A 12,581-nucleotide genomic window follows, 5' to 3' on the forward strand; every position below is an offset into this window, starting at 1 on the left:
GGCAGCTCCTGTCTCCTGTGCTCAGGGTGATTCCTTTTCCAGACCAGCTCTGTGCCAGACCTTGCTCCTGCAGATGTGCCCGGTGCCACCTGATGTGTGGCAGCTTTTAAGGGTGAGTCTCCACTGATGAGGGCTGCACAGCACTGCCACTCATCCCACTCAGCACTTGGACAAAATGTAGGACTGAACTCCAGAGGTAGGAACCAGTTCTTTGTTATTTCATTGTCTGAAACTTTTTCCTTGGAGCGTGTTTGGGGAAGGATGGGAGATAGACCTTTTTACCTTTCTGGTTTTGTCTCTTTCTGTGGTGCATCATATCCATCCCTTCCATAGCTGAACCAGTGGGTCTGGACTTTCTGACAGGAATTCAACAGAAATCTTTTTCAATCTTTGTCCCCCTAGAAGCAGCCCAAGTTTTTGGGGCAATCCATCTCAAAACATTTCTGTAAAATTTCCTTTTAGTTCTTGATGCTGCTCAGGCCCATCAGACTGACACAAAACCCCCTCAGTAATGTCCCCAGCCCTGGTGGAATGGCTGAGCTCTCTAACTCCAGCCTTGCACTGTCACACCGTAATTACATTGCAATTGTAGATATAATTGTGGCAGGTTCTAGGCCACTGGCTCTGAATCCTCCTGAATTCTCAGGGCTGACCGTGGCATTTGTCTGTACTTTCCTGTCCCTGGGGCTGATCACTCCGTGCTTCCCAAGGGACCAAGCGCTCGCTCTTCTGCACAGCTCCTTGGAGCTGAGGGTGCCTGCCCACACTGAGAGATGGGTGAGTGAGCGACCCTGTAATGTTCAGGTTGGTTCGGCTGATCTCGCGTTGGTTCGGCTTATCTAGTTCGGTTGGGCTTATCTAGTTCGGTTGGGCTTATCTAGTTCGGTTCGGCTGAACGCGGTTCCGTCCCGTTCCGTTCAGTTCACCTCAGCTAAACTCGGATCGATTCGGCAAATCCCGGCCAGAGTCGGCCCTTCGGGTACGCTCGGCTGTTATCGGCCACACTCGGCTGTTATCGGCCACACTCGGCTGTCGGCGGCTCCACTCGGCCACACTCGGCTCTTCGGCCGTACCTGACTCTGCTCCGCGGTGCAGTGGCGGTCGGTGGCGGGGCCCCGCTCCCCGGCCTGAGCCCCGTGAGGGGACAGAGCGCTGGGACAGCCGCCTCAGCCCGGGTCACCCTGTCCCTGCCCGGCCCCGCATCCCCCGGAGCGCGCCCTGCGGCGCAGAACGCGGCCTTGGAGCCAGGAGCGGGGACAATGCCCTTGGCTCGGCAGCAGCGCCGGGAGGCAGCGGGCGGTGCCCTCAGGTGAGCGGCCGGAGGGGAGGGAGCTGGGCCGGGGGCACCGGGGCCGGGGCACCCACAGGGGGCCGGGGCTGCTTCGGGCGCTGCTGCGTGGGACCCGCTGTGGGTGGGACGGGTCTGTCCCGGGCCTTGCGGCTCTCTGGGATCGTGTTCCGTGGAATAAAGCTGGGGCTCGTCCCAGCTGCGGGGACAGCGCTTTATTGTGTGAGAAACAAAGTTCACTCTTTAGAATTTTTACACGTTTGTTAAGGGATAAAAGGCAGCGCTGGGGTGCTTGGCTGTTTGCCGGGAGCACCCGGTTACCTTAAACCGTGTTCTCTATTTTGTGTTACATTGCAGTGGGGTGAGCATATTCATTAGAGTTTATACATATTCAAACAGTAGATGTTCTTTTGCTTGGTTTTAACCTTCGTGCCATCTTGTGGATTAAACCAATATACTTTATTTCTTCCTGTGGTGCCATCCTGTTTTATTTTCACTCCTTCGTTATTTGATAACGAGGGTCAATAAATTTTTTCTTTTTTTCAGTGCTCTGGTTTCTGTTTCTGTTATCTTGTGTTTCAGATAAGATTGTCCCCAAATGTGGGAAATCACCTAATTATCTGACACCATTTTCTGAGTTACTTGCATGTAAAAGCATTTTAACATTTCACAGTCTCTATTATGCTGCAGTCTAAAATAGTATCTATTACACTGCTATTTATAAAGGCTATGCAGTGCATACACGAACTGACAGATTATACTTTATCAAGAGCAGTAGTTACAGATTTTACCCTCTCAGGATTTTTGTGGTCAATAATACCGTGCCAGAGCTAATAGATAAATGGCAAAGGCAATAACTGCATTTGTTATTTATATTTCTGGGGTGGGCTGAGCTCTGTTTTCCGGAAAGCAGTGGGATAGCTGTCCCTGTGCCCACCCCCCTGGGTCCCAGAGAGAAGCTGCTCCTGTGGCTGCAGCTGAGGGGCAGTGGGAAACCTGAACAGTCCTGATGGAAACCGATGCAAAACCAGGTTTAGTTGGGTTTTGGACTTGCCATTTTCCCCTGATCCGTGTGTTTTGCCTTAGGAAACAGGAACTGGGCACCAAGACATTTTGTTACCCTAGAAGGGACGAGTTTGTTTGTATTTATTTCCTGAGCCACCTGGAACGATTTGGGTCTCAGTTGGCACCTGAGAGCCTCCTTCTGTGTCCTGGGTGGGGTGGTGGCTATCAAAGGGGTAAAAGTTGGAGCAGAAGGGTGGGTGGAGAGGAGAGCAGTGGCTCTTTGGGGATTTGCATCTGGAAAGGGCCCTCAGTTTCCTGATGGGAGTCCTGGAAACAGAGCTGAGAGTCCCTGAGCAATGAGGATGGTGCAGCTGGAGTGCTGAGAGTGCAGAGGCTGCAGTGGGTGTTGTCTGCTCGGTCTCCCGATGTCCCATCTCTGATGCTGGGCTGGCACCCAGGCACCTCCCAGGTCTGGACACCCTCAGGGCAGGGGTGGTTTTGAAATGTTTTAAATGCTGCAGCAGCTCCCTCAGCTTGGATGAGTGTGAGGATATCCAGCGCTTCCTTAGGGCTTGGAGCATGGCAAGGGTGCAGGGCTCATGGTCAGTCTTGTTTAAACACTTGTAATAGCAAAATATTTTAAAACAGAGACTTTGAGGAAATAACATCGGTGAGTCTGTTGCAAGGATAGGTACAAGCTGTCTTTATTAAAGATCCACACTGCTGGATGTTTTGTCAAAGCACTCTGGGGACAGAAGGTGTCCCCAAAGCTTCATTAACCCCTTGTTTTCTGCTGGTAGGGCAGGGTGTGAGCCCAGCCTCAGGGGCTGTGTGGCTCATCCTGCCTGGAGCAGGGACACCCCGTGAGGCTGAGCCACAGAGGTTCAGTTGTTGGAGCAGCTGGGGATCTCTTTGTGCCTGGGAATTGTTGTTGCTGCGTTCCTGTCCCAGCTGCAGGGTTCCCTCAGAGCCTGTGCCCTGCAGCAGCACTGGGAGCTCCTGTGCTGGGCAGGGAGCAGCTCTGGCCTGGGGCTTTCAGTCCCATCAGCGTCCATTGAAATCCAGCGTTTGTTTTACTTCCATCGGCCTCTCTGCTGTGCCACCCTCGGTGCCAGGGGACAGAGCTGTGGGGAGGCTCCATCCCATCTGTACCAAGTGCTGCCAGCGCTTCCAGCAGCACTGCTGGGGCATCAAGGGCTGCCTTTGGAGCCTGGCTTTCACAGAGGGTTACACACTCTGCCCTTCAGCATCCAGCTGCATCCTACAGCTGCATAGTTCAGCTCGCAGGGAGCAGAGTCAGCTCTTGGGCCCAAACCAGGTTTTGTCCCACAGAGAGCGACTGAGCTTCCTGAGGTAGCACACAGATGTGCACTGGCCTTTGGGGCTGATAGTGAGTGCTGCCAGGTGATTGTGATAAGGTTGAACTGAAGCTTTCTTAGAAAAGCCACCAGCTGTAAGGAGAATCTATGGAAAACAGGTGGTTGGTGCACTAGCTGGTAGTAGGTCCTGGGCTTTTCTTCTTCTTCTCTTTAACCTGTTCTTAAGAGGACCCCAAAACTGCAAAATCGAAAGGAAGGGGGATGTGCGGGTGAAAGTTGCTTTTCATTTTTTGAAGTGTTGCTGTGGATTTTGGTGTGTCAAGTGGCACTACCAAAACAGCATTGGAATAACCAAACTTCAGGACTCTGCACTTAATTCCTTGAATGTGTTTGTGTGGGTGCAGGAAATGCCAAATCCCAAGGCAATTCCATGTCTGTAACTTCAAGTGCAACATCTTTAAAACCAAGTGCTCAGTGTGGGCTTTCCACGTGGATGCAAATGGTCAAAGGCCTTTCTTGTGTCCCAAAAGCAAAAACCCTTTCTCTGTGAGGTTTTGGAGGGGATTCTCTTTGGGATTTCTTGTGATGCAGCATCCTGGGTGTCCCTTCCTTTGTGCAAAGTCCAATGATAAAGGATGGAATGGCTGACACGTGGGGTCTGGGATAAAAATGGTTCTGTTAAAATTGGGCAGAGAATGCAATAAGAAAAATGAGCATCCTTTTATTGTCTGAAATAGTCAGGAATAAAAGTGCTGGAAAAGGACACGTTTATGTTTGAATTGATGTCACCTCTCATGGATAAAACCCATAGTGAGCAATCAGAGCAGAAGTATGAGAGCTAGGATCCTTTGACTTCCACAGTGGATTTAATTTTCTTTTTCTCCTCTCTTTCAGGGCAGGAAAAATCATCAAACTCCTCCCATCTTTGCCAAAAGCTTTGGTGTTTAAGCAGCCAAGGCAAGAGGCCTCAGCACCAGGGGTCTGCACTGGAGGGCTCTGCTCCTGCCCATGCTGTGGGGCGAGTCAGAGGGACACAGGGCTCCTCTTTTCCTCTCTGCTGGGATTAACTGCCATGGGAATGCCATTGCTGACAGCCCAGCCCCAGCTGTGTCTGCTGGAGAAGGGCAGAGGTGAAGAGACAAATGCCAGAGTTCCCTGGGGATGCTGGAGTTGCGGTGTTGGCTGGGCCCTGAGGGGCAGGTTGGGCATTGTCTGTGCACCCAAGGACTGCTCTGGGGGTTCGGGAGCTCTCAGTGCATTCCCAGCTCTGCCAGGGCTGGCAGCCGGTGCAGGGCTGGGTGACAGCCTCTGCTCGGGCTGGGGGCAGGCACTGGCCCTGGCACAGATGCAGGGGCAGGGCTGGGAGGATTTGGGAGCAATGGGAGGAGAATGAGGGATGTGCTGGGCACAGGGGTCAGCCTGTGCTCGTGTCAGCACAGCCCTGCAGGGCCCTGGCATCTGGGAACAGCTCCAGCTCTCCTGGTGCCCAGGGATGGGCTCTGAGGGACTGGGTTTACTTGTGGCTTTCCAGGTCAGCAGGAACAAGGGCAATGTGGTGCCAGAGCTGTGGCCCATCCCATCAGGCTGTATTTCCCTCTGGGAAAGCAGAACAGTCTCTGGGCTGAGGTGACTTTCCTGCAAGTGCTTAGAATCCAGGGAAATGGGAGTTCAGGAATTGCATCTGCTGCTGGGAACAATGCCTTAGGCTTGCTTAGTTTGTGTCTGTGAGAAGTGGGCTTTGGGCTGGAGAGGTGCTGTTGGCAACAAAAGATGGAGTCAGTCCTCTCCAGGGATGTGCAGTGAAGGACTGAGTGGGAGGGAAGGGGAGTATTTAGAAATGATATCAGCATTTCTCCCAAAATTGGGGTGCAGCAGTGGTGGGGGTGGTTGGGTTTGCTCTGGGCCTTGTTATTCCTTGTGCAATTTTTCAATTCCGTTGCATGATTTATTGTCCAGTATCTTTCTAACAAAAACTGACAGAAATTTAGGTTTAGGATTAGAACTTAGGTCCATTCACTGCAAAATCTTGCCAAGGCTGGAGGACTGGGATGATGGCTGCTCTCAGCAAAGGTCACTTATTAATGCTGTGTCAGATTTCCCTCAGTGCTGGGCAGGAAAGGTGAGGGTTTGGATCAGGAATTCTGCAAACAAGGCCTGGGTGATGGTTGATTTGTTTTGTTTTTCAGTGAGCCAGGGCTGGCACAGGGAATTGTGCAGGTACTGATCTGGCACCGGAGCTGCTGCCCTTTGGAGCCATTTTAAGGGTATGATCATAGAACATTTTGGGGGTTGTTTTCAGAACTCTGGGTTTCAGAACTCCTGTCCCCAGCCCGTTGCTAACCCTGAGACATCTGCTCTGGTTTCAGGCTGTCCTTGCTGGAGCAGCCTGGTCCCTGCCGTCCCCAAACCCTGAGACACAGAGGGAGCCCTGTCCCAAGTGGCCTTTGGCACCTTGTCAGGAATGTGGCAGCAGCCCCGGGAGCAGGCTGGAGGTGAGAACTGGGTGCTTGAAACTGAGGAGTGCTTATCTGGGGCTGGGGGGAAGGGGGAGGAGTTTCCATCCCCCCTGGAGCTTTCCTGCTGGGATGGGGCAGCACAGGGAGCGGAATTAATTGTGCACCTCCCACGGGCATTGCTGGCCTTGGTGTCTGTGTTGTGCCATCAGACCGTGGCACTTTGCTGCTGTCACTGCCACTGCCACCCCAGCTGGGGGCTGTGCCCTCCTGCCAGCCCCACACAGGAGCTCCAGGGGTGCCTCTGTGCTCTGTTGGGAGCGTTTGCTGGGAATGTGCCTCATCCCTGGGAGTGTCCCTTTGTCCCTGGGCTGCCAGACAGAGCTTTGGGCTGCTCAGGCTCAGGGTTGGATTGCCAAAGGCCCTGAGAGGGAGCAGCACAGGGAGGGTGCTCAGAGAGGGGCTGGCAGAGGCCAGCTGGCAGGCTGGGCTGGGTGCTGCAGGTGGGTGTGTGTGCACTGCAGGGAGTGAATGTCCCCTTCCCTAACCAGCCCTGCAGATCCCAAGGGCTCCTAGAGCAGGATTTTATTCCTTACTTCCCTTTGTGGAAATTCATTCTCCAAATTGCCATGAGCAATTCTTGGATTTCTCTAGGAGAAAACCTCCCAGCAGAGACAGATTGCAATGGAGGCCAGAGTTGTGTTTGGAGCAGGGAGTGCTGAGAGCTGTGTCTGCCTGTGCTGCCACAGCCTGACCACAGCCACATGGAACAGCCTGGAAAAGGGAATTGGGGGAATTGCTGATGCCCCAGTGAGAAGAACACAAACTCACAGCCATTCAGCCTGACAGTCCCCTCCACCCAGAGCTCAGCACACATCCTCAGAGGTAAGTCCAGCAGCTGAAGGAAAAATAAACACAGAAGAAAAAGGTGATTTATTTTGCTTTAAAGTTATTTCGAGTTGTTATTAAAGCCCAGCCAACATTTGCTCTTGATTTTGGTTGGGTGAATAACAAGCAGTGGGCATAAATGATGCCATTCATTTAGCTGAAAACCTGGTGTAATCTAGAGGGGATACAAGAACTGTTTGTGCAGGAAAATGTGAGGGGATGTCAGGGGGAGCAAGGTGGAATTTTTGAGGGAATAGCTCCTTATCACCACAGCCGCAGCATGCCTGGAGCCCTGGCGGGACCCAGCCCTGCATTGGCTGCAGCCAGAACGGCTCTTCTCGACCACGGCGATGCCGGTCCCAGTCCCGATCCCAGTCCCAGTCCCACCTCTATCCTCCGGCCCCAGCACCCACCCATACCTTGCCTGCCAAGGAAGAAGCGGCCTGGCTCCCCCAGCAAATAGGGGCAGGATCAGGACCCGAATCCCGAGGCCTAAATCCCAATCCCGGCCCCACCTGAGCACCTTGGACCCCGCTCAGTACCAGCAGTAACCTCCAATCAGGATCTCTGCACAGCACTCAGACCGCCGCTCCCACCGCATCCCGAGATGAGCACCCCCCACAGAAAGCAGGACAGGACTGGATCTGCCGGGATTTATGGGCGGGCGGGGGGGAGGCGGGGGCCCCGGGGGCGGGGCCGTCACAGGTGCGAGGGAACCCAGTGCGGCTGCGCGGGGAGGGCCTTAGGGGATTTAAGGCGCGGAGAGGGGCTGGTGGAACCATGTGCTCCTCGGCGTTTGGTGAGGCAGGTTGCTACTGGCCGGGGCCTATATCTCTTTTTCTCTACGTTTCTTTACTTTTTCTGTTGTATTTCTTGTTCTGTATACTTCTCCTTTCAACCCTCCTTTCCACCCCACCCCCTAAACCCTCCCCCTCCCCCCTAGGCCTCACCTTCCCCCCCTCCCCCCAACCTACGGCCGCCCCCAACCCCCCCGCCCCCCCCCGACTTCATTCCTCTACCCCACCTTATTTCTCCGTCCTCTTCCTTCCCTCCCCAACCGAGCTCCCCCCTGCCCCTTCTCCCTCCTCCCCGCCCTTCCCCCCCCCCCCCCCCCCCCCGAGTCGCGCCCCATCTGCCCTCAATCCTGCTCCTTCCTCCACCCCACCTTACCCCCAACCTCATCCCCTGCTACCCTGCACGCCCCGATCTCCCCCCACCTACTCCTCCGCTCCCCTATTCTCGTTCTCTATTCCCCGCTCCCCTCCTTTCCTCGCAGCCGCGGGGCTCGGGGTGCCGGGCAATAATAAAGCCCTGAGGGCTGGAGCTCGGCGCCCCTGCCCTCGCTGGGGTCCCCACACGGGGCCGGACCCGCTCTGCAGGTGCCCCCATTTGCAGTCCAACACGCCGCCCCACGCCGCCGGGGCTCCGGCTTTCCCAACATCACACTGGGGGGGTCCTGGGGAGAGGGGTCCGAGTTACAGGGGCCGCCTCATTAGGAGGGGGTCCCGGGGGGGAGGGGGTCTCCCCGGAGGAGGAAATCGGGGAGGGGGCGGGGCCTGACGGGTTACTCCCCTTCCAGGCCCCGCCCACTCCCCGGGACGCCTCCGGCCGGGGGGAGGGACGGGGGCAGGGGACAGTCGTGTGGTTGGCTTTTTTAATTTGTGTTCACCCTACAGAGTGACGTGCCCCTCTTTGCTTCCCCACCCGCCCCTCCCTCCTCGGGTCCCGGTCCGGAGACGGGGGGGCCTGGAGGGCCCCATCCGGAGGAGGGGGTCCAGCCTAATCTACCCACACCCCCCCCACCCCAGAACCCCCCCAGTGTGATGTTGGGAAAGCCGGAGCCCCGGCGGTGTCGGGCGGTGTGTTGGACTGCAATGGGGGCACCCGCAGAGCGGGTCCGGCCCCGTGTGGGGACCCCAGCGAGGGCAGGGGCGCCGGGGTCCGGCACTCAGGGCTTTATTATTGCCCGGCACCCCGAGCCCCGCGGCTGCGAGGAAAGGAGGAGAGGGGAGGACGGGGAGACAGGAGAGATGGGGGTGGTGAGGACGGGAAGGGAGAGGGGTCGGAGTGAGGAGGGAAGCGGGAGAGGAAGGGAAAGGCCGAGGGGGGAGAAGAGGGAAGGTGGAGAGACGAGGAATAGAAAGGAGTAGCGGGGAAGGGACCGGACGGGAAGGAGTGGGCGGGGAGGGGGGTCGGGTTTAGGAGGAGAGGAAAGGAGCGTTTCAGGGCGAGAGGGAAGGGGGAGAAAGAAAGGGAATACGCGAAGAAGGAAGGAGGGGTAGAGAGAGAGACAGAAGGAAAGGCCGAAGCTTCCGCGCCTTACCTGCGGAGTCCCCACAGGGAGCTCCCGTCCGCACCGTGCACTGAGTGAGCAAATGGTGGCTGAAGCGATTTCCGGGGTCTAAATCACTTCGGCCCCGCCCCGCGCACCTGAGCTGGCCCCGCCCCTGGCCCCGCCCCTTGTGCCGCCCGGTCCCGCCCCTGGCACCGCCCCCGTTCTGTCGGGCCCCGCCCACCCGTGCCCGGCCGGCAAATGTGTGAGAGGCGGGGGCATCGCTCGAGGCCCCGCCCCCCGCACCGCTGTTCCCCGCCACGCGGGGGCGCCGCGCTCGTACTGCTCTCCGTGTCCGCCAGAGGGCGCCCTGCGGGGTCCCGGCTCCACACGGCGGCTCCGCACCGGGGAACGGCCGCGATCCCGCACCCGGCAGCGCCCTGGGCCCAAAACCGATTCCGGGCCCGGTGCCGCTTCGATCCGCCCGACGGGGGAGAGGGGGCACCGCCCGGCACACCCCAGCGGCGCTCTGGCCCCGGCCACGGTGGCGGTGGCACCGTCGCAGCGCCCCGTGCCCCCTCTCCGTGGCCCCGCCCCCCTGTTCCCCCTAGTCCCGGGGTCATCGCTCGGGAGCCTCGCTCGGCGCTGTGCGAGCCCCGTCCGACGGCTGCTCCCACCGGGGACCGCTCGGAGCCCGGGGCGCTGCTGCAGGGCCGTGACCGTGGCCCGGGGTGCGGGGGCCGAGCGCTGCCTGGGTCTGCCGGGCGGTGCCGCCTCTCCCCCGTCGGCATCGGGACCGGGATCGGTATGGGGTGGGAGGAGCCGCTCCGGGCGGGACTTGGGGCCGAGTCTGACACCGCCGCTCTCGCCCCGGAGGAGCGGCGGGGAACCGGGCGGGACAGCGGCGGCCGTTCCCCGGTGCAGACGCGGAACCGCGGCCAGGACCGGGCCCGGCGCGGGGGCTCCGACCGGCACCGTGTGCTCGGGGAGCGGCCCGGCCTGTGGGCTCTGTTCCCGGACCCCAAAATGCAGGACTTGGCCTCTGTGCTCAAGGCCTGGACGAGCCTCGTTCTGCACTCCCGAAACAGAGGGCTCAAGTCCCTGCTTCACAGCCTGGCCAGGTGGGACTGGGTCCAAGTGCCAGCAGTGGAGGACTTTGTCCCTGAGCCCTCCTCACCTTCACCACCACAAAAAAAAAAAACCAAACCAAAACAAAAAAACCCACCCACAGGACTTAAGACTCTGATTCTGAGACCAGAAAAATGCCCAATTTATTAGTCTCAGTTCACAGAGTCGTGGAATTGACTGTGGACATCCCTACAGATGGTGACAGGGAATGGGCCTCTCACACATTTGATTCTGTTGTGAGAACTGCTTCAGGCTAGCAAAAAAACCACACGTGGCATAAGAAGGTAGGAGGCCTGCCCTGAAAGGATGCCATAAAATGCAGCCTATCTGCAATACCGTGTTATCCCAGCAATGTGATATCCTATTATCCCCACCCGGGTTTGTTGTGCCGCCTCCGGCTCACTGAGCGATGCCGCTTGTGGCTCCAGGCGCTCCCGCGGCGCAGGGAACACCCACGGATCCGCTCGGCTCGGGGAAACCGAAGGGGTGCCCGGTGCCCAGGCCGGAGCGGGCAGCAGCAGGTGGCAATCTGGGTGCTCCTCCCCGGATCCTGAGCTCAGGCTGAGGGAGCTCCCACCTGCCGCTGCCGGGAAGGAGCAGCTCCCCAAGGATGGCCGTGCTCCCGTGCAATGGCAGCTGCCCTGCCTCTCTCAGGGACAGCGTGAGCGTTGGAAGAGGAACCGGAGCCCCAGCGGCCGGGGCTCGGCAGCAGCCGGCACTGAGCCCCCTGCACTGAGCAGGAGCAGAGGGACGTGCCCGAGCCCGGGACTCGCATCCCGCACGGGGACTCGGGAACGCGGGGTCTCTGTTCGAGCTCCGCCAGGAGGAGGAGGCGGATGGGGATGGGAGTGCCCGGGAGGAGCCCGGCACTGCCAGCCGACAGGGCTGGTGCTGAGGGGAGAACTCGCTCTGTGTTCCTTGAGCGGGATTTAGGGATGGCCAGAAGCTTTAATATTAATTTTACAGACTATCGCACACCGACCGATACCAACGTGCATTATGCAAAACCGCCACAATGTCTGTAGGCTTCAAACAAAGATAAACAATGCTGTTCTCCTTTCCTTCTTTATGCAAGTACACGTAGCTAAGATTAATAACACCTGATACCATTTTCTTTTTAAAACTCTGGCCAATACCATGCCACTGACTAGGTTTCAAAAGCAGAAAGATGACAGCCATAAATTAAACCTGGTGCCAGATCTTTGCATATTTAGCTTTCCATTACAGAAATCCCTGGATGGATCCACGTGCTCCTCTGCTCCTATGATCTGAGGTTTTGTCTCACTCTCATCTCATTAGGATGCCCTAAATCCAACCTGTTCTGCTTCTCAGACCAAAGCCTGCTGCCATCTCTGCTCGTGACATTTGCATGGCACACATTGTTACCATACTGATAATGGCAAAACAAATTGCTTCTCCTTCTTTCTGCAATAAACAATAAATAAAAGTTCAGCTTCTGGGGAGCTGCAGCTGTGAAACTCATGAGCAGCTCTCAACATGATCTAAACGTGGAGCTGCTCTTTTTCAAGTCTTCCCCTTTAGAAAATCCACATTGTTGTAAAATGCCACCAAAGCAGGAATTGCTGCTGAAGCTCTCTTAGCGCACAAGGGAAGAGCCATTCATGGGGCTAAAAGTGCCTCATTCCCACTTTTCATTGCTCTTGGATCAACCTATGTGTTAATTTCCAGCTTCCTGATAAGTCTTGATCTTTTGTAGTGCAATCAAAGCAAACCAGAGGTGAGCAAAACCCCACCTGTTGGTATGATCCTTCCAACTGCTTTTATTTATGTTGTTCCAGCTGTATTTATTTCATTAATAAAAGGCAAATTAAAGAGTCTTTTTATCTCCACGGTTTATGTTGTCATTTGCTTGCTTGGACTTTTGCTTTCTGCCCTTTGCCAGTCTTGGCACGTTCACCTTTCAGGATTCCCATCCTCCCTTGGCAGCTGCTGCTTTCACCTGAGCTCTTTGCCTTTAGCTCGCGTCCCTTTCCATGGGCCACGCCTCCCAACTGCTCCAGCCCGGGAATTCCCGCCTGTGAACAAGCAGGGATTCCCTCCCCTGGCCCAGGGAAGCCTCCACCCCTGCACACATTGCCAAGGGTCAGGGGCTGCTCCAAACCTTTGGTGTCCCAGAGCTCCCGGATCACTCCCAGGGCAGAGCTGGGAGCCTGTCCTAAGGACCAGGACTGACACACGCGGTGACTGCAAAGTCCCCCATGGATATT

General features: G+C 56.8%; 1 long non-coding RNA gene across 2 annotated transcripts; it reads left to right on the plus strand.

Moving 5' to 3' along the window:
• Window positions 1-1,041: 1,041 nt before the first annotated feature.
• LOC136556292 (uncharacterized) lies at window positions 1,042-12,203 on the plus strand. Of its 2 annotated transcripts, none has more exons than XR_010783617.1 (6): window positions 1,042-1,309; window positions 4,507-4,742; window positions 5,799-5,876; window positions 5,979-6,104; window positions 6,720-6,950; window positions 11,581-12,203. It is a non-coding gene; the product is annotated as an uncharacterized lncRNA (long non-coding RNA). The 2 variants fall into 2 exon arrangements; XR_010783618.1 differs by lacking the exon at window positions 11,581-12,203 and adding an exon at window positions 7,227-7,605.
• The last annotated feature ends 378 nt before the right edge of the window (window positions 12,204-12,581 follow it).

Source organism: Molothrus aeneus, chromosome 4 (genome assembly GCF_037042795.1).
Source record: "Molothrus aeneus isolate 106 chromosome 4, BPBGC_Maene_1.0, whole genome shotgun sequence".
In the NCBI taxonomy this organism is placed as follows: domain Eukaryota; kingdom Metazoa; phylum Chordata; class Aves; order Passeriformes; family Icteridae; genus Molothrus; species Molothrus aeneus.